The sequence below is a fragment of the Benincasa hispida genome, unplaced genomic scaffold, assembly GCF_027475165.1.
Source record: "Benincasa hispida cultivar pf3 unplaced genomic scaffold, pf3_genome.v1.1 HicScf1848, whole genome shotgun sequence".
NCBI lineage: Eukaryota > Viridiplantae > Streptophyta > Magnoliopsida > Cucurbitales > Cucurbitaceae > Benincasa > Benincasa hispida.
Window position 1 is genome coordinate 2,706,702 of NW_028326240.1, and position 23,449 is coordinate 2,730,150.

Consider the following 23,449-nt stretch of genomic DNA (forward strand, 5'->3'; position numbering starts at 1 on the left):
TAGCTCCCTGATTAGACAATCCCCAAAAACGTAGGCATGTTGAGTTCGCAATCTGGCCACTCTCACCCATACTAATCAAAGGACCACCTTCAAAGGCAAGGGTTCCCAAAACACTCAGGATTGAGATCGTGTCACCTATAGTCGTTTAGGTGAGATGCAAGTCTCTAGTATCAACGATGTTATATACAGAGTCTAGTTATCTCATGGTCCAAGTCTTATACAAACTCTTTGTATAGGACACCCCCGCTCGCACGTCTCCACATGAATGGTTAGGATCTACCATCTGTAGTAGTTTACAACACTTGTAAACCTCTACAAAGCGGGTCGTATCCATAGTGTCACCAGGATCAGGTATCCCACCTTAATCTTATACTACATACCTATTTAGGTTATCACTTAAGACATGATCCACTTGTATATCACATATACATGCTTAAGTTCACATAAGATAATCAAGGAGGTTTGTTTATTGGATATGGGTAAATGCCAGAATTAAATAACACTTATTTTATTCATTAAAACAATGTGTATCTTTACAAAACAACGAGACTCTGGGAAAATTAGGACACCAATCCCAACAGTGTTCTCTTCAAGCGTGGTTAGTCTAGCTGTTCAGTATGAAGTTTTAGGAAGACTGAGAGAGTTCTTCTTGGAACCTTTCTCCTTGAGTTGTATGTACTTCATTTTTTGTGATTGGTAGTTTTTGCCATTTTTTGTTTTCCTTTTTACCGAGTGATGCATTGTTTGTACACCTTGAATCCACTCCTTTCTTCATTCTATATATCTATATATACTATCTAAAATGGGCTATAAGGAGATACTTTTGATTTCTGTTCTTGCTCATTTTAGTTGATGATCATAGGATATGTAAGATAATTTCACATTTCAATTATTAAATGAAAAAATTTATCATATTCTTTGGCCTTCACATTGAAAGAAGAAAAAAAATTAAATACACTCGATCTCTAATCTCTAATTCACGTTAAATGAAGGAAAAAATTTATCACATTTTATCTCTAATTTCTAATTTAGGTTAAATAAGAAGATTTAGAGAAAAAAAAATCAATTTTATCCTCTAGTGTCTAATATGTATTATCTAAAATGTGCTACAAAGGAGAAATATTTGATTTTCCATTTTGTCCCTTTTAGTTGATGATCATTGGGATATACTTTATTCTCTAATCTCTAATTCACGAAAAATTATTATTTAAAAAAAAAAACATTCTATCTTTAATAATCTCTAATACTCTTTAAGAAAAGGAAAAAAAAAATCATATTTTATCCTCTAATGTCTTATTCATGAAAATCTTTTTCTTTTAAAAGTTTAAAAACAAATGACATTTTATCCTCTAATCTATTATTCAAATTTTGTTTTTAAAAAATCATATTTTATCTGGAATAAGGACCAAAACTTAGGGACCAAACAGGTATTATTCTAATTTTTATCTAATAATTTTAAATGTGAAATTTTTTTTTTATATCCCTATGACCATCAACTAAAAATGGTAAAAGAGGAAATCAAATGTTTTTCTTCTAGATAGTATAGATTTCTAAAAACCGAATGACCAAATACACTTATACCGGACCAAAAAAATGTATTTTTACCCATTAATTAATTTATATTGACTTAGAAAACAAGTAGTTAATTTATATCGACTTAGAAAACATGTAACATGACATTAATATTTTAAAAGACTAAGGTTCGATACATGTAATAGTTGAAATAAACATAATAAAATAAACTACAAATCTGAACACAATTGATCAATTGATTAAGAGTCCAGACGACATGTTGTTGAATCAAATCTTAACAATATCCAAACAGCTATATGCAATATTTTGTGTGAAATAAATAAGTATCCTATATATGCAGCTCATATACATAATTGACAGATCTGAAAGATGCGAAGTGTGCAGGAGGCCCATATGGAAAGCTCAGTGCAGACTTCCCTTAATGAAGACCAGCATATTTCTTCTTCTTCTTGTCGTTCAAAAGCCACTGATAATTCTGAACCAAATGAAGGACAAGAACCAACCACTCCTTCAACAGCTAAAAGGCCTCTTCTTAACCATGAATTGGGATCTTTCGTTGCCGTCCGTATAAAGTATGGAGAAGAAGAAAATGAGCATTCAATTCCTGCCAACTGTATGTTCATCCATCTACATATTCCTCATTAATTTTCTTTTTTTTTTTTCCCTTTTTCTTGGTATTATGGATTGTTTGTTTGTAGGTGCAACAATGGGGAATAAAAGATACATTAAAAAATCTGTTGAGTTATATCAAGCTGCTTTAAAGGGAGATTGGAAGACTGCCAATAAAATATTTGACGAAGATCCATCATGGTCCACGAAGAAGATAACTTCAAAAGGGAATACGGCCCTCCATATTGCTGCTGCTGCAAAGCATATTTCTTTTGTAGAAGAGTTGGTTAAGCTTTACTCTTCAAATGACTTTGACTTAGCTATAACAAATATAGATGGACGCACTGCCCTTTCTTATGCCTGCTGTATCAGGAGTTGTAAGGATCGGTAAAGCAATGGTTGACAAGAATCCCAATCTTCCAAATATTGATGATGGTGGTGATCTTAAGTGCATCCCAGTTTTGGCCGCTGTAGTTTACAAACGCAAAGACACATGGCTTCCTATCTTTTCTCTAACACTGATTTTGATGCTTTATCTCCTGAACAACAATTTGAACTTCTCTTAGCTACAATCGACAGTGATTATAATGGTTTTGCCTCTTCCAAATCCTTGTTTAATAACATATATATAGCATCAACTTAAGTTAATTTCTTTAATACTCTATAAATTCAATGTTCTTAATTAATATATATTTCTTTATTGTAGATATAGCATTGCATATTCTGGAAAAGAAACCTAAATTAGCAAAGGAGATGGTGAACAAAAATGATGACACGCCTTTGCATATACTAGCCAGAAAGCCATATGCCATCGGTAGCAGCAACGAGCTTAGCTTCTGGAAAAGCATATAAACTCTTGTAATTATACACATCATCAACACTATTGCTTTCCCATTTGGATCATATATATAATACGATATACTGTATATATTTTATGATCATTATATCTTTATGTGCTTTAATTTTTCTAGGCTTCAACGGGATTTACAAAACAGCTGTAATGCAGACATTAGCCCATCAAGTTGTTGAACGTCTATGGGATTCGGTTGTCGAGGATCTTTCAACACTGAAGCTAGACGAGTTCAGAATAAATCTCTCAAGTTTATTGCACGATGCAGCAAGAGTTGGAAATGTTGAATTCTTGATAATACTCATTCGCTCCTATCCCGATTTGATATGGATAGTTGATGAGGATAAGAAAAGCATATTTCACGTAGCAGTTGAAAATCGACAAGAAAATGTGTTTAGTCTTATATATGAGATAGGAGGGCTGAAGGATTTCCTTGCCCATGGATACAATGATAAGGATAAGTTTAACATTCTACGCCTAGCTGGAATGTTGACATCTCCATATCACCTTAGCAGAGTGTCAGGGACAGCTCTACAAATGCAACGAGAGCTTTTGTGGTTTAAGGTATGTCATTCTTGATGCATAGATTTTTTTTTTTTTTTTTTTAACAATCTGATTTAACATTCTCCGCTACATACATTCTTTCGAAATGTTGTACTTAACTTCAAGGAAATGGAGAAAATCATTATCCCATCCTATTATAGTATGAAAATAACAGAAGACCATGATCATGCTGGTCAAACACCTCGTGAACTCTTCACAAAAGAGCACAAACACCTACGGAAAGATGGGGAGGAGTGGATGAAAAACAGTTTGCACATGCTGGTGGCAGCTTTAATCGCAACGGTGGTTTTTGCAGCGGCATTCATGGTTCCAGGAGGCAATGACGATAAGGATCACATTCCTATTTTCCAACAAAATCAGGCCTTTACAGTGTTCGTTATATCAGATGTTGCAGCTCTGGTGACATCTACAACATCTATACTCACATTTTTATCAATTTTGACGTCACGCTATGCAGAAGAAGATTTTTTGATATGGTTGCCAAGCAAGTTATTGTTTGGGTTAGTGACACTATTTGTTTCTATAATATGCATGGTAGTGGCTTTCAGTGCAACCTTCTTTATTGCGTATCATAAAATAAAGGTGAAGATTACATTGATCGTTGCAGCAGTGACCATCTTTCCAATTGCCTGTTTTTGTATGTTTCACTTAGCTCATTGTAGATATATTGCGGTCAACTTATTGGCCTCAATGTTCTTTGAGAAAACACAAGAAAAGTCTATTTTAGTACAATTACACGAATGCACATCTATCTAGCTTTGTTGTTTTTCTAAGATGTCTATGATCATGCAATAATGAATCTATCACATTTGAAGTAAAGAATGTATCGTAAGGATAACCCACTAGCTATTTAGCCCATTGAGGGCCAAATATTGTTGGTTACGATCGAGTTGTACTATTTGTTATTTATAAATCCTCCTCCTATGTAAATAATGTATTGTAAGGATAATCCACTTCTTCTTCCTCTTCTTCGAAGTAAATAATAACCTACTAGCTATTTTGCCCATTGAGGGTCCAATTTTGTTGGTTACGATCGAGTTGTTATTTATAAATCCTCCTCCTCCTCCCTCTCTTTTCATCTTCTTCCTTCCTCTATAGAATCAAGATTGTGACGATCCTTCAATAATACGAAAAGGATGAGATCTCCTTCGTTCTTCTCTCCTTCTCCTTCTCCATCCCTCTTCTTCTTCCCTCTTCTCTTTCTTCTTCTCGTTCTCCTTCTTCTTCTTCATTTTTTTATTTTTTTGCTTTGTGTAAGACTCACTTTTTGTTGAATTTTGACAAAGTATTAAAAGTGCAGTTTGTACCACATTGGTTAAACTGAACAATGAGGATAGACTCCAAGTCTATATAAGGAGCTTATGCATCTAATTCCAACTCGTTCAAGTTAGAAACACTTTAAGCTTTAGCGTCCTACCTTTAGTTAAATTCTCTTTATGTATTCTCTAGTTTGAGAATGGGAAAAAGATATGATTAGTATAAAAGTTTTGAGAAGGTGCTCTTGTAATTTGGATCGAGAGATAGAATTGTTTTGTGTGATTGTAACAATTTTTTACATAGTAGTTTCTTTTTAGTGGGTCGTAGTTTTTCTCCAGTTGGGAGTTTTCCATGTAAATTCCTGTCTTTCCAGTTTTATTGTTTTCTTTTAATTTCCAGTAGAAGTGAGAGGTTTTTTCCCAATAAGTGGTATAGAGTCATGCCCTTGACTTAACTATGTCGGTAGAATCTGTAAATGTCGAACATAGATGTAGTGGAGTCTCAAAAATAGTCATGGTGTGATCTATGGTTGAACTCTATTGGATAGGCGAGGTACTTTGTTGAAGAGGATTAAGTGTAGAAAATAACAAAAAAGTTATTTGAATATGAAATTTGAAAATTAATTTAGATAGTTTTATGTAACAAATCTGTGAATGAGTAAAATCTATAATAGGAGAATTTAGAATGCAAAAGGTGAAGGAAATCGAATTCGAGATTTTCATGAGAAGAGAAAATTAAGATCATTCCAAATTACAATTATGAATGAATAATACAAATTACAGTCATACAAAAACAAGCGGTTATACAATTAATACAAAAATTACAGCATGAATAACTACAAATGCACAAAGGAAAACCTCTACGAACATTTGAAGATGTGTCTCCATGCTCCTTTGCGCACGATCGCTCGAACAATAGCAACCTCGAACGCTCGATCTACACGACCGCAACAAAGCACGAACACTTGCGCTCATCCTCAACGATCGCCTCGGCTACGAACTCCTCAGCAACAGCACCTTGACAGTGTCAAGTTGAGTATGACACCACCAACAAGGCTACCTTGGTATTCTCGGTATGAGAATCCAGTGGGTGGGTTGTGTTCGAACTTAGAATGAGGCAGACGAATGAGGGAACACCGATCGTGTACACGATTGGGCAAGTGGGAGATGTCGGAGACCTATCGTATAGGTCGATGCCCAATCGTTTAGCTAAAGCTATGCGATCGTCTAGCAAAATCTATACGATCGTTTAACTCATCATTTAGCTCGGTCTGTCCCCTACAGGCACTACACGATTGTTTACTTTGGGCAAGCGATCGTCTAGCAAAAGCTACGCGATCATTTGGTAAATACTATACGATCGTTTAGCTCGCCCAAGCTATCGTTTAGTAGATCTGTATTTACTTGACAACTCCGTGAAATCCTTTTTTTTTTTTTTTTTTTTTGCTGCCGAGAGAGAAATCTCAAAAAGCCTATTATGAAAACCTTTCAACCGTTACTAAAATTAGGAAAACCATTTTTCTTTATCTCAAGGTTATTATGAAAATCCAATAACCACCCACTCAATTGGTTATTAAAGAAAAAGAATTAGTTATCTAATAATTAATATTATTATAAATATAAATGATAACCAACTTATCATACTATATTTATAACCTATAGTTTTAATATTTCATCTTATGAAACATATAAACCATAGTTCTTTTTCTATTCCATAGTACTTAATGTAAATCTCATTTACATCAATCCTCCACTAGATATATCTCATACATCAAATCGATTATATCATATATAATCAAAATACCTCTTGTCAATTTGAACATTTCAAATCAACACCAAGAACTGATCCTCAACTAAATCCATTGAGCTACCAAGGGGACCTTATGAACCTATAGCTCGAAACTCCAACGATACGTGAATGACTGACTAAACTCTTTAGTCACAGGATCGACCATCCGTTAACTGCCAAACACTCAACTAAAGACCGACAGCTGAACTCTCCTTACCATAGATATATTATGTGTCCATCTTAACCAATTAGTAGCGCGACAACCCTTCACAGATCACTCGTAAGTACAACTGGGTCAATAACCATTATGCCCCTTTAGTTACATTTGTCTCCTTAAGTACCACTGATCTCTCTAATGAACATAAGTCATGGTTCTACTATGACTGAGTCTTCTCTTCCAAAGAGAAGCTGTGACCACTATGTTCAAGCCCCAGAATCAGCCCTTAAGGAAGCAATCTCTCTACTTATCCATGCTTCAGGAAAGAAGTGAATTCCATCTTGTGGATCGAGTTCCTAGCTCCCAGATCAGACAAGTCCCCAAAAAGTTAGGCATGTTGAGTTGGCAATTTGGCCACTCTTACCCATACTAATCAAGGGACCGCCCTCAAAGATAAGAGTTCCCAAAGCACTCAGGATTGAGGTCGTGTCACCTATAGTCGTTTAGGTGAGATGCAAGTCTCTAGTATCAACGGCATTATATACAGAGTCTAGTCATCTAGTGGTCTAGGTCTTATACAAACTCTTTGTATAGGACACCCCTACTCGCGCGTCTCCACATGAATGGTCAGGATCTACCATTTGTAGTAGTTTACAACACTTGCAAACCTCTACAAAGTAGGTTGTATTGTAGTGTCACCAGGATCAGGTATCCCACCTTAATTTTTATACTACAGACCTATTTAGGAAATCATTTAAGGCATGATCCACTTGTATATTACATATACATGCTTAAATTCACATTAGATAACCAAGGAGCTTTGTTTATTGGATATGAGTAAATGCCATAATTTTTTATTCATTAAACAATGTGTATCTTTAGAAAACAACGAGACTCTGGGAGAATTAGGACACCAATCCCAACAAAAGGTAGGACACTTAGTTGAAGTTTCAATATGTAGAGTTTCCTCTGTAATACTTCAATAAAATTCTTCTTTCAATATAGTGGGTGTAGGCATTCTAATAGCTGAACCACTCTAAACTCACTGTGTCAATTCTCTCTTCTTCCCTCACCCTTTTTTCCTTGATAATCTCCATCGTAATTTCTTTATATAGCTCGATTCAACATCAAAGAATCATTAGAAGGTTGTTAATCAAAGAAATAGACAAAGTAAAAGGAATAGAAATAAAGAAATAAAAGAAGAAGAGTCAGGCAAACTAAGAGAGAAGATGCAGAAGAAGAAGAGTGAAATGAGGTCTGAATAATTTCTTTTTCAAAATCGTATGTTTTGTTGCATGTAAAGAAGATGCAGAGAGCTCCACGCATCCAAGTGAAGTGTTCTCTTCTCCTACACGTGTAATCGCAACAAATTGGTATAGAGCATGTAAAGATCAAGAAAGGTACAAAAATTTCTCCAAGAAACACTTTCTTGATTAAAGAATGGTTCTGGCACGCTATGATGTTGAGAAGTTGGTTGGGAAGGGAGACTTTGCTCTGTGGAAAGCAAAGGTAAAGGCCATTCTTGGACAGCAGAAGCCTTTAAAAGCCATCACAGACCCAACCAAACTTCCCAAATTAGTGACCAAAGAAGAAATGGAAGAAGCGGAAAGTGCAGCCTAAGGTACAATTGTCTTGAACTAAAGTGATAATGTGCTTAAAGAAGTAATAGAGAAAGAAACAACATATGAAATAAGAAACAACATATGAAATATGGGTGAAGCTAGATGAATTGTGTCTCTCAATAGATTTACCTAATTGGGCATACCTTAGAGAAACTTTTTTCCCTACAAAATGGATTCAAACTGAAGGAACTCTAAATATAGAGGACCAGTGAGTGGAAACGGATCGTTCTAGACTCTATTGTGAAAGAACTCAAACATTTACAGTCAAATAGACACGATTATTCATTAAAGATAAATTACAGCATGCTTCTTAAAATAAATACAAAAGATCGAGTGACGATACCTTTGAAGAACTCTTTCTTCACGTATTTCCCTCGATTGTTCAGCAACGAAGCAAACAAGAACTTGAATGCAACGATCAACTGGAACTTCCTCAATCACCAACGAGTAAAAATCGATCCTCGATCCTTGAATAGAACTAGAAACACCACAAGATTGCCTTGGTATTCTCAGTGTGAGAATCCAGGAGTTGTGGGCTCTGTATGATTTTAGATGGAAGGATGGATTGGAGTAGACGATCGAGTATTGAACAGAAAGATCGTGTAGCAAATGGAAGTCTATTATATAGACTCGATGCTAGATCGTGTAGTAAACGGGTACTATCGTATAGTAAACTCGATGGATTATTTAGTCTCTCAAAAGTTATCTGATAACTTATTGCCTTCTGAGATTTTGAAACCCAATTTCTTTTTATCTCACTGTTAGCCATAAAACCGTCTAAAATCACCCACTAAGGTAGTTATTTAGAAAAAAGAAATATTAATTATCATATAATTAATAAATTATAAATAAATATAATAACTAACTTATCGTATTATATTTATAACCTATAGTATTAATACTGCATCATATGCAACATATAAACCATAGTTCTTTTTCTCTTTTTATGGCATTTAATGTAAATTATATTTATATTAATTTCTCCAATCAAATAATAGTGTATCAAATACATCATTTCAATTATATCATATATAATTGAATTACTTTAATTATATCATATATAATCCAATTCCCTCTTGTTAATTTGAACATTTCAAACTAACCCAAAAACTGATTATCAACTTGAATCCATTGAGCTGCCAAGGGACCTTATAGACTGGTAGCTTGAAGCTCCAACGGTATGTGAATAAGTGACTAAACTCTTTAATCACGATATCCACCATTTGTTAACTGTCAGACACTCCACTAAAGACCGATAGCTGCACTCTTAGCACTACAGATATATTTCGTGTCCATTGGATATAACTAATCAACAGTACGATGATCCTTCACAAATTGCTCGTAAGTATAGCTGAGCCAATTTATTGTTTTGCCCCTATAGTTACATCTAACTCCTTAAGTACTACTGATTCCTCTAATGAACAATATATCATAGTACCACTATGATTAAACCCTTCTCGGGCTAAGAGAAGGTGTGGCGCCATATTGTTCAAGCCCCGGAATCAGCCCTTAAGGAAGCAATTTATCTACTTACCCCTGCTTCGGGGAATGAGTGAATTCCATTTTGTGTAGTTGAGCTCCCCAATCAGATGAATCCTTAAAATGGTAGGCTTGTTGAGTCGGCGATTTGGCCATTCTTACCCATGCAAATTAAAGGACTGTCCTTATATGGTCATCCTAGTGAAATGAAAGTCTCAATTATGAACGACATTATATAACAAGATTAAATATTTCATGATCTGGTCTTATACAAACGCCTTTATATAGAATATCCTCGCTCGCATGTCTAATACATGAATGATTAGGATCAAATCATTGGTAGCAGTTTACAACATTTGTAACACCTACAAAGCGGGCCACACTCATAGTGTCACAAGGATAACATATCCCTCCTTATCCATATACTACAGACCATTTAGGTTATCACTTAAAGCACAATCCATTTGTATGTTTCCACATACATGCTTAAGTTACAACGATAATCAGAGATCTTAGTTTATTGGTTTGTAGTTAATGCAACTAAAATATCTCATATTTCATAGAATGAAGTGAATAAAATATTATATATTATAAATCACAAAATGTTTGTTCATACAAGTGTTTATAAACTATAGGACCCTACAAGATTTAGGACATCAACCTCAACACAAACAAATCATAAGTGATAATCTAAGTGAATTCAAGAAGTTGTCTATTGAATTTAAGAGCTTTGGTGACAATATAGGCGATGAAGATGGATCATTCATCTTATTAAAATCGCTTCTAGAAGAATATAGAGTGGTTAAAGTGGCTCTCAAATATGGAAGGGAAAAGATCACCATAGATGTTGTGATTTCAACAATCAAAACTAGATGGTTAAAAATTCTAGCTCAAAAGAAAGATTCAAATAGTGGTGAATGACTGTTTTCAAAGGAGAAATCCAAAAGTAATTGGAAAGATGGCAAGAATAAAAAAGATAAAAGTAAACTCAAGTGTAATTTATGAACAAGATTGGCCACATAAGGAAGGATTGTTTCTTCTTTAAGAAAAAGCAAAAGGAGAAACAAGTTGAAGAGTCTAAAGAACCTAAGGCTGAAGCATCAGTAGCAGAACATGAGGGTTATATCTTTGTAAATGCCCTGACCACCTCACAACACAATCCTAACAATAAACAATTTGATGAAATTCAAAATTAGGTGTTGGATTCCGGATGTACATTCCACATAACACCCTCAAAGGGCTAGTTCACTACCTACAAAAGCTGGAATGGAGGTTGTGTCTATGTGGGTAATGATAGTACCTGTGAAATAGTGGGAATAGGTTATGACTCACAAAAATTCAAAGATGGAACAGTCACTTTTCTTAAGAATGTAAGACATGTGTCCATATTTAAAAGAAATTTGATATCTCTAGGGATGTTGGACTCTATTGGGTGTGAGTATCATGGATTTGGAGGCAAGTTTGAAGTTAGGAAAGATGGTAAAATAGTACTTGTTGGACTCTATTGGGTGTGAGTATAATGGTCTTTACCTAATCAAAGATGTTCAGAGATTTCAATCAACTCTAATAGTTTCAAATTCAACACTCACAAAAGGAGATCTTTGGCACAGAAGGCTATCATACGTACCAAAGGCCTAAAGATCCTACCAAATCAAGGGTTGCTACCTAAAGGCTTATGTGAACAACAAAGTTCTGTGAGCATTGCATAATTGGGAAAGCTACTAGACAAGCATTCTCTAAAGTTGAACATACAACAAAGACCATCCTAGACTACATCTACTATGATCTTTAGGGACCTACACAAGCACAATCACTAAATGACTCAATGTACTTTCTATCCTTTATTGATGATTTTTCTAGAAAATGTTGAGTCTACTTTTTAAAAACCAAAGATAAAACTCTAGATGAATTTAAAGAATGGAAAACCAAGATTGAAAAACAAATTATCTGTCTTAGAATAGACAATGGGTTGGAGTTTTGCAATGAGGAGTTTAATAACTTTTGTAAACATCATGGTACTCTAAGACATATATAGGACAGTTAGATATACCCCCACAACAAAATGGTGTTACTGAAAGACTAAGTAGAAAAGTAATGGACAGAGTTGGAAGCCAAATGTCAAATGGACAAATACTTGAAAGGTTTTGAGCTGAAGCTGGGTCCTATACTGTCTACACCTTAAATAGATGTCCACACCACTCAACTAACTTTGTTACATCTGAAGAAAATGTTGGATTCAGAAAGCAAGCAGCAGAAGCAAAAAAGGATCGTTAAACATTCTAATTCATTAATTTTGACTTCATACTAAGCATGCTCATAAACTAAAAACAGAGTTTCAACACTAACCTTTAAAGTACCTTTGATTCACGATCTCTAACTGCAATCTCCTTCTTCTTTGGATGTGAACCACCACAAGGTATTCCCTACTATTCTCTTGGAGCCTTAGATTGAGTTGTGGGACTCAAAATATGCTTGAATTGAAGAGAATTAGAGAGGAGGTTATTGGTTTTATACAGTGTGAAGAACACTTCTTCAAACACAAATTCCCAGTATTCAGCAACAATTGCTCTGCCCATTTCATTTAAAATTCTAGCTTTATATTGCATAACTTTCATGTAACTAACAGCCTTGCATGAATCACAGCTCATGCTTGTGAATTTGAATTGAAAACTTGGTGGTTTAGTGACTAAGGTGCTAGCACCTAAAGTGGGAAAACCCCACTTTTTCATTTCCAATTTTCTTTTTATTTTTATTTCCAAAATAAAAAATTCATTTTAATTAAAAAATAATTTTACAAAATTAATTTAATAATTAATTTTCTAATAAAATTAATAAATTAATTAAATAATTTTATTAATTTTAATTTAATATCAAATATTAAATTAATTCATCATCAATTCCATTACCGTAAATCTTTATTCATGAATTTAATATTTAAATCGTATTTAAATATTAATCGATTTTCCAATTTCATTTAATTCCAAAATAAAACGTGTAATTATATCACGTATAATTACTAATTTCCTTAGTTTTAATTTGAACGTTTCAAATCAACTTATCACGCTACTCTAAGGTTAATCCGTTAGTGAGCTAGTAGGGGGACCTAGTGGACCTACAGATCATGGGCTCCAACGATCTGAGATTAATTGGCTTGATGGAACACGAGACATATACAGCGGAATAAGGATCTAATTACACTATAATTACCTCTAATTAAAAGGAAATTAGCATGCAAATATAGAAAAAATAGTAAACTAAAAAGAGATAGTGTACAACCTTTGTAGCTCTCGAAAAATGCTTTTTCTCACTGAATCTCGACCCGAACTCTACCAGACCACCACTAGAGTTTCCATGCTATTCTCTGAACTCTGAACCGGGTTGTGGTACCTGGTAAAATATATGTCTAAAATATGCAAGGATAAAAATCATTTGAAAATACCCCAGTGGGAAAAGTTTTTTTTATGAAATAAATCATCTAATGCCCTGGAAACTAGTAAGGTCTTTTTGGAGGTTAAACTTGCGGTCCCTAAATTTTAGAAATATTTCAAGAAGAGACCTGGATAAGAATTAAGGAGATTTTGGTACATAGGATTTGCATAAGGCAACCTTGAGAAATCTAGGAAAGAAGAAGGCGGTCGACTTACTAAAGAAAATATTTAGCTTATGCTTGAGGACAAGCATTGTTTTAAATTTGGAGGTATGATAACGGACAGAAGTGCACATTATTACAGTGCAAAGTTATAAACAATGCAGGATTGCGACGGTAAAAATATATAATATTGCATCCAAAAGCATTAAGTTTGCAACATTGCGATCGCATGCATCCATCGCATTAAAATAGCTAACTTATGTATTTTATGCAGGAAAATGCGTTGACGCAAGGCAAAAATGCGATCCGAAGAAATTATCATCTGAGCGCATTACGAGATTGCGACTGCAAGGCTCTGCGATCATTTGCACTCGCGAAAATCTGCTCAAGAAGGTGGCCGCATAGAGCCGACCCATCAAGGTGGGCGAATCTGGGTGAAAGCTTAATAAATCACGATGGGACAGAAAGCTGATGACAGTCGATTCCGAATTAAGTTGACAAGCTGTTAACACATACTATAGCAAGTACACTCAACTTTTCGGTGACAAATATTCAATGCATCAAACAGAGAATTAATGACATCCCATCAGTGCAATCATTCGAGAGAAAAAGTTCTTCACCCTGAAGCTCTATAAATACCGAAGGTCACTTTCATTGAAGGAGTTCGCTCAATTTACAGAGTTCACCATATAGATAAAAGTTAGCCTTGTTCACAGTTTTTCTTTTACTTAGAAGGCAGAAGCGAGTGAAGAGAGATTACACCGAGAAATCATCCTGGTGAACTTGGAAGAGTGTCGGGAAGCATTGAGACCAGAGAGAGGGCCAACTTTTGTGGAAGCAAGAACATCTTTTGGGCAAAATAGAGATAACGCAGTGTAAAAGCCTTGGGAAGCAAGATATTGCTACTAGGCTCTCTACCCTTATTTTCTATTGTCATTTTGTACTCGTAACCTATCTATAAAATGAAAATTGCATCTTTATATCTGTCCACTCTCTTTACATTACGCATGAGTAGCTAAATCTGTCGAATGGGTTGAAAAGCACTTAGCTAGCATAACCTAGGATCTTCACCATGCGATCATCTTGTATTATATATACGTCATTCGTCCATTAGAGATACTCGGGAGGGTAGTCTAAGGATAGAGTCTAAGCTTGGAAAAGTCATATTAGAATCTAGGCTCGGGAGAGTCAGATAAGAAACGCATAATCAAGAGATAGAAGCTTAGGAATAAGTTTTGTTTGCTATTAACGCATTGTATGCATCCTAGAGATAGGATATGATTGTATGCGGTCTCCTTGTCCTTGTGTGCATCTTTCATCATTGCATAGGCAAGAAGTAAAGACTTAGGAATAAGCTCTATAGACATTATCGCATTCATTGCATGCGTCCTAAAATTAGGAGCTATCGCATTTGCATTGGAAAATGAATTGTTGTCGCATGAGTGTAGCATGATTGCATAGCTTGAATGAATTCTCAGGAAACGCTAGCTAAATACCTTCTCAACCCGTTCCTCCGCATACTCATTGTATCTGTCGCAAAATTACTCTTTTCTCAAATCCGCCGTATACACTTTATACCTTAAACAACAAACCAACCAACACTTTGATTTATTTGTTACCGCAAAGCAATTGAAAATTACCATCGCATACTGTGTCCTTAGTCTCTATGTTCGACCCTGGGCTTACCAAGCAACTCAGTAGGATTTATACTTGGGTATTGGTGAGAAAACTTGCTTGCACAACGCATATTCCACAATCACATTCTACACCATTATTTCATCGCATAAAATGACTCATCAGATAGATTACTTCGTGGTCAGGTCTTATACAAAATATTTATATAGGACGCCCCCGTTCGCATATCCCCAACACGAATGATCAGGATCAGACCATCTGTGACAAGTCACAACACTTGTGACCATTCCACAAAGCGGGTCGCATCCGTAGCGTTACTAGCATAAGGTTTCCCTCCTATATCTATATACTACAGACCATTTTGGTTATCACTCAAGACATGATCCACTTGTATGTCACCACATACATGCTTGAGTCACATACAGATAACCAGGGATTTTATGTTTATTGGTTTGTGGTAAAGCAAATAAAATAAGTAACCGAGCAAAATACAAAATGTGAAGTAAATATCATATATTAACAACACAAGTATTCGTACAAACTGTTTATAAACTATAGGACACGAGACTTTAGGGCATCAACCCCAACACTTCGAGCTATAGGTCTATAAGATCCCCTTGGTAGCTCAATGGATTCAAGTTGAGGATTAATTCTTGGTTTTTATTTGAAATGTTCAAATTGACAAGGGGTAATTTGATTATATATGATATGATCAATGTGATGTATGAGATACATCAAGTGAAGGATTAATGTAAATGAGATTTACATTAAGTACCATGAAATAGAAAAAGAGCTATGGTTTATATGTTTCATCAGATGAAATATTAAAACTATAGGTTATAAATATAGTATGGCAAGTTGGTTATCATATATATTTATAATAATATTAATTATTGGATAATTATCGCTTTTTCTCTAATAACTAATTGAGTGGGGGGTTATTGGTGGTTTCATGGTAACCGTGAGATAAAAGGAAAAATATTTTCCTAAATTTAGCATGATTTGAGATTTTCCATTATGGGAAAGAGTTCTCACGGAAAGGCTGTCAAGTGAATGAGATTTAGTAAACGATAGCTAAAAAGAGATTACGATCATGGAGTGGCACTACACGATAGTCACTCAGCTAACTGATAGCTAAACGATCGCAGAGCTTTTGCTAGACGATTGTGTAGCTTCTTCTAAACGATTGGGCATCGTCTATACGATAGACCTTGTCATCTCCCACTTGCTCAATCGTTTACACGATTGTTCTTCCTCCAGTCTCGTTCTCTAACCAAGTCCACACAGAGCCCACACTTCTAGATTCTCACACCCAAAATACCAAGGTAGCCATTGTGGTGGTGTCGTACTCAACTCGATATAGTTTGAGGTTTTAAGAGGTCGTTCGTTGTGTTCGTGATCTTAGAGATCGTTGTGTTTGTGGTCGCTGTGATCGTGTTGTGTTGCAGTCGTAGTGTTTGAGCGTTCGTGATTGTTGTCTTCTTGATTGTATTAGCATTCGAGATCGAGGGTGTTTGAAGATGAGTCTTCAAAAGTATGATTCTTTATCCCTTGATCTTTGTAAAGCATGCTGGAATTTCGTTTTGTGCATAACCTGTTTGTTTCCGTTTTTTTATTGTAACTTTTTATGTTCAAATACAAATGGAATTTGGAACGATCATTCCGCTGCTCATGGAAATTCTCATGTTTGATTTCCTTCAGGATCAATGTTCACTCTTAATAGAGGAGCTGTGCTTTGGGAAAGCATAAAGTAAGGCTCCATTGCCGACTCTACCATGGAGGAAGAATATGTAGTTGCTTGTGAAGCTGCCAAGGAGGTTATATCGCTCAGAAAATTTTTGACAGATTTAGAAGTTATTCTTGACATGTCAAAGCCCATCACCCTTTATTGTGATAATAGTGGTGTTGTAGCTAATTCTAGGGAGCCTAGAAGCCACAAGAGAGGGAAGCATATTGAGTGCAAAGATCATCTCATCTAGGAGATTTTGCATCGAGGGGATGAGATTATCATGAAGATTGCTTTGGAGCATAATGTTGTCGATCCATTTACAAAGGCTCTCATGGCTAAAGTGTTTGAGGGTCACCTAGAGAGTTTGCATCTATCAGACATGTATCATTTAGTCTAGGACAAGTGGGAGATATTACGGGACGTGTAGCATATACCCTAGTATATTGTTTTATGTACTTTACTTTGTTTTTAATTTTTATTTATATAATCCACTAGCTTTAGGACAAGAGGAAGATCGTTGGGGTTGAAACCCTAAATCTCGTGGGTTTTGTAGTTGGTAAATTATTTATACATGAATTATTTATTTAATAGAATAAAATATTATTTGACATTTAGTTTGCATTAATCCAAATTCAATAAACTAAGATCCTAGGTTATTTACTGTAACTTAAATATGTATGTGGTCTACAGACAAGTGGATCGTGTTTAAGTAATAATCTGAATAGTCTATAGTATATGGATAAGGTTTGATATCTTATCCGAGTAACACTACGGATACAACCCACTTTGTAATTGATCATTCATGTGGAGACATGTGACTGGGGGTGTCCTATACAAAGAATTTGTATAAGACCGAACCACAAAATGATTAGTCTTTCTTTATATCATTGTTACTTGAAAATACTTATACTTCACTAGGATGACCATAGATAACTTAATCTTAATCCTGAATGAATTGTGAACTTCTGCCTATGAGGATGATCAACCTAGAAATGCATGTAATTATCACACTTCCAAGGACCAAATAAATTTGTAACTCCAATATAACAACCTATACTAACATGTAGCATAGATGGCAAGAAATGGATCATCCACGAGGAATATAATGATTGTTTAACCTAATTTTGAATTTGAGTGGTAACTAGGGAGAGGGAGCTTCATTGAGAAATTATTGTAAAGAAATTTAAAAACAAGAATGTAAATGAGTGATTGAAAAGTGAAAGCTCAATTTTTAAAATGATCTAGCCTAGTTTAAGTGTCCTCATATTTTTTCTTGGTACTAATTAGCATTTAACAAACGAAAGTTCTTGCTAATTATACACTTAGCCTATGCAACCTAAAAGCCTAGATTTTCATAATCTAATTTCATGATTAAACAATTCAATCAATCTTAAATGCCACAATTAATTAGATTCGATAGCATCCAAATTAATCGTGCATTTGCATTAAGAAGATGTAGTCTTGACTAAGATCGAATTAGTAGTTTGGAAAGCCTAGATTACTAATTAAATCTATTCTTGAATTTTAATTAATCATGCAAGGTTATGAAAAAGATTATTGTAAACAACCTAAATCATACACAAGCATGCTTTAATTCTTGCTCCTTGAAATTAAACACATAGACATGGTTATATTCTAGCATTCATTGAATTAAAAAAAAAAAAATTGGTCAAAGATCCTAAAATCCAATGCATAGAAATTATTCAATATCCAAGAACGAATTACAGCAACAACTTATCAGAGAAATCAAGAAATTACATAAGAAATTACAGAAAAATGAGCCTCATACCAAGAAAATTAAGAATCTATCCTAAACTAGACTAGATAGACTTACCTTCAACCTTGCATCTCTTCAAGATTCATCAAGGAATTACAAGAATACATGAAAGGTAAGTGAAAGAAAGAGCGCAAAATGCAGAAAACTGGAATTCTTGAGAGAAAATTGTGTTAGAAATTATTTTTTCTTCTACGTAGAAATCGTGGGAATGTTTTTATACTTAGGTTGCAGCATAAAGACATTGATTAAAGTATTGCAAAGCTATTGCTACATTTCAAACCTCGAGCGTAAGGCAAGCATAAGGCGAGTGTTGCTACTCTGATGTGTTTTGGGCAAGCATGTGCGCGGGGTAAAATCGCGTCAATATCCAAAGGTAGCTACGCTGAGTGTAGTGTCGCAACACTGCTCTGCATCTCAACATTTTGTCTTCCAACATAGTGTTGCAACGTAGAGATAAAGTCGCGACGTTGTGTGCATCAGCTTCTTGATAGATTTCAATGTAGTCCAACGTTGATGGAGGGTTGTTGTACTGCTCTCAGTGGCATTTTTGTAATTATTGGCTCTTCCTCTTAATTGATGCTCTAATTCTCAAATTTAACTCCTTTTTAACTAAGTTTTTCTCCAAATGATTTCTTTGACTCTCAGATGATTTTACCTATAAATGGAACATTTTATGTATAAAAATGGTCAAATAAGGGAGAACTAAGGTTATAAATTATTAAATTTAGCACTTTTTTAGAGCTATCAAAGGATGGTCCTTTGATCTGTATAGGTGAGAATGATCAGATTTTCTGACTCAATATGCCTACCATTTTGGGGATTCATTCGAGTGGGGAGCTGAGAATACAGTTACACAAGATGAAATTCACTCATTCCCATTGTTAGGATAAGTAGATGAATTGCTCTTTTACGGGCTGATTCTGGGTCTTGAACAATGAGGCACACCTCACCCTTTCACTGGCTAGAGAGGGACCACTAGAAGAAATTTGGGCTTTAATGTCGGTTTTAAACCGACATTAAAGATAGTGTTATTAAAGGCCTTTAATGTCAGTTACCTTTAATGTTGGTTTTAAACCGACATTAAAGGCCGTCAATAACACCAATATTGCAGCCTTCAATGTCAGTTACAACCGATATTGAGGGTCTTTAATGTCGGTTGCAACCGACATTGAAAGTATCAACATTGAAGATCTTGCAACCGACATTAAAGCTTTTTTTTTTTAATTCTTAACCAAAATTGAATCCCGAATCTGTCCGTTTTTTTTTTTTAAATTCTGTTGCCGAATCTTTTTTTTTTTAATTGACTTTGAGTCTAGAGTTAAAATTTTTAATACATGAAACTAGGTACTAACGGCTAACAATTCTTTTATGATTGATTCTAAGATCAAATTGTTTATACAAAGAATTCGATGGCATCATTTACACACCTTGTAAGTATTTATGATCCTCATTCTTAATTTTAATTAGGAGTTACTAGTCTCTGATAAGGCACATTAACTAGAAAAGTAAATTGAATCAAAGACATGTGCACAGATAAATGAGTAGAGCTTATTCTATACAGTAGCTTTAAATATAAAATCACTTCCAGCCAAACCTAGCTAGATGTTCTTGATGCTTAGTTGCTGCTGCTTTATCCGTAGCTTCTCGTTTCAAGGCCCTTTTAGCTCGTCGACCTGTTTTATCTTTGTAAGTGGGCTCCCTCGATGAACTAGGTTCGGCCAACTATGGCCTAAGAACTGGTCGGGCTTGTTATCTACCTGCCCCCACGTAACCATTGAATCCCCACCTTCGATTTCTAATTTGGAGACTTGGTGATACACCCAGGTAAGCATCCTCCAACTCTTCATTGTCATCCTCATAAGGATAGTATTGATCATCCTCAGGATCCATCATAGGTTTCCTCCCGTTCTGCAACGATCTGAGGTTTATACCACGAAGCTCTCAGAAACAGACATACACTCTCCTCAAACATGTAGTCGTGGATGCTAACAATGTGAAGACAATATATGGTTAGAACAGTAATTTGAAAAGATAACAGTATCCAAACCCTAAACTATAAACTATAAAAATATTCATATGATGGTGAAGGAACAGACCTCCCATCAAGAGAACGATGAACAATCGGGAACTCAAATGGATGTTTACATTGTGGACAAGTCGGTTTTTGCGTGTATGAGGCCCATCGAAGGATGCAAGTCGCACTTCATGAAAGTAAAAGAAAAATAAAAGCTAATATAAAAGGTCACTCTCATTCCTCAAACAAACAGGCATATAGAACACGCTTAAACACTCAAGTTCAAATGCCTAATAATCATTCTAATATGTGTTCTATTAGAGTCTTATTGTGCTTGTACCCATCAAACATTCAACACGGTGTTTGATATGTGTCCAATTTAACAAACATGTCACTATAATTAATCAGTGAACAACAGAGTTCTGTCCACTTCCCACAAAGAAAGCATTTTAAGTTCAATGATCAATCAACTAAATAAGACAAACCTTAACTATGACTTATGCCAATTACTCCAAGATGCTTTGATTATAAATCTAGAACAGCATACCTCTTCCAATTAAATTCGGGCAACCTCAAGTACAATTAGAAACATTGCACCAAAGGCAATGGCGGATATAGTGAATTTCTCCTACGAAGTTTAGCGGACACCCAGGAATACATTCGCAACAACTTAAAACTCCATCTCCAATACAAGCATAGAGCCACAACGAAATGAAATATATATGAATAAGTCATGTTATAAAAAATATTAATTAGGTGTTTTTTATATATAGAAACAACTACTTTTATGAAGAAAGAACGAAATAAAAAATATTAATAGGTATATGAAAGATGAATCAATTGGGACAAACCAATAGGCGTGCTCACAGCCTCTCACTAAAGCAGTTTCTTGAAGTGCTATCTTATTTAAGGAAATTGCACAAGCCCCATCGTGACTCCCATGCCCCATTACTTGAATCTCTACCTTCTTTCCCATTTCCAACTGAACATACAAATCCAGCAAGTTAGACATCCTCAATGTACATATATGCAAATATCCAATATTTGAAAACAGACACTTAAATAGAATCATAGATAAGCAATTCTAACTAAAAGAGAAGTTCGTATACAAGAATATCCAATATTTCAATACAGATACTTAAACAAACTCATAGATATGCAACTCACTCTTAACTGAAAGAGAGGAAAGTCTTCCTTATAGAATAAAGAAAAGCATGCAAAGGCAACTGACCAAATTCGCAAGAGAAAAACAACAGCAATCCAATGACTGGCAAATAGATGAACATAAACAATAGCTTCTGCTTCTTATGATTACTCATACCATACAACCAAGTACAAAAGTCAATTCAATTCGATTCAACCATATTCTCCCGAGATATTATATTGCAGTGACGATGTCCGTAATCGAGAAAGAAAACAAGACTAAACCACGATCTCAGGCATCATTAATTAACCCTCAAGCCCCAACAAACACAAATCTTGAAAAACAAATGACAACAAGACTAAACCAACGATCTTAGATTTGCCAATAAGAACAATCAACAAATTGGAGACAACCATTTCTTACACAAAGTTTTAGGCCCCTGATTCTCTTGGATAAAGAAAGTGCGTGAAAGTAGATCAACTTCGAAAATGAATAGATAGAATAAAACCTGGTCGCAAATTACCTGTTCTTGAACGACATCTGAAACGCTCTGGATAGAGATTCCAAAAGAAGTCATAATTGTCTGATCTTTATTGCTCTAAATTACACAAAACCCAAACAGTTGTTTGGCACAAATAAAAACTTGAAAAGAAAGGAGTTGCTGAAAAGAAAGATCTACATTTCCAACTGAACATACAAATCCAGCAAGTTAGAAATCCTCGAAGTATGTATACGTGGATATCCAACATTCAAAGAACAGACACTTGAACAGAATCATAGATATGCAACTCTAACTGAAAGAGAGGAAAATCTTCCTTATAGAATAAAGAAAAGCATGCACAGGCGACCGATCAAATTCGCAAGAGAAACAACAACAATCCAATTACTGGCAAATCGGATGAACATAGACAATAGTTTTTTATTCTTATGATTCCCCGTAGCCATACAACCAAGCACAAAAGTCAATTCAATTTGATTATACCATATTCTCCCTAGATTAAATCACAAAAAACAAGCCTCCCGATGTCCATAATCTTGATAATGAAAGAAAACAAGACTAAACCAAGGATCTCAGACTTCTTTAATTAGCCCCCAAGAAATGCAAATCTTGAAAAACAAATGAAAACAAAAGTAAACCAACGATTTCAGTTTTGAGAACGCAATACTACCAATAAGAACTATCAAGCACCATTTCTTACATGGAGTTTTACACCCCTGGTTCTCTTGGATAAAGAAAGTGTGTGAAAGTAGATCAACTTTGAAAATTAAAAGATAGAAGAAAACCTGGTCGCAAAGAACTAGTTCTTGAACGACATTTGACAATTCGGCGCTCTGGATAGAGATTCCGAAGGAAGACATAACGAGTACACGAGGGTTTCTCCTCCGATCTTTCACAGAACTGAATGACAGCACAAATCAAAATTTAAAAAGAAAGAAGATGCTGAAGAATTATTCTGAGCGACGGACACGGGAAGAAGATCGACGGACACGGGAAAGAGATCAACAGCGAGTGAAGAAAGGTGAAGAACGAGTGACGGCGAGCGAAGAAAGGTAAAGGAGATCGACGGCTAGCGAAGAAAGGTGAAGGAGATCGACGACGAACGAAGAAAGGTGAAGGAGATTCAGCGAGGGGTGGTGAACAGCGCGACACAGAGATAGGGTTTGGGCGAAGAATGATAATCGAGAAGGATACGATAAATTA

At 35.2% G+C, this 23,449-nt stretch overlaps 2 pseudogenes; one reads left to right on the forward strand and one right to left on the reverse strand.

The window, feature by feature from the left end:
- The first annotated feature begins 1,902 nt into the window (after positions 1 to 1,902).
- Positions 1,903 to 4,463, forward strand: LOC150030573 (uncharacterized; annotated as a pseudogene).
- A 15,704-nt stretch (positions 4,464 to 20,167) lies between these two features.
- Positions 20,168 to 23,106, reverse strand: LOC150030574 (uncharacterized; annotated as a pseudogene).
- Positions 23,107 to 23,449: the final 343 nt, after the last annotated feature.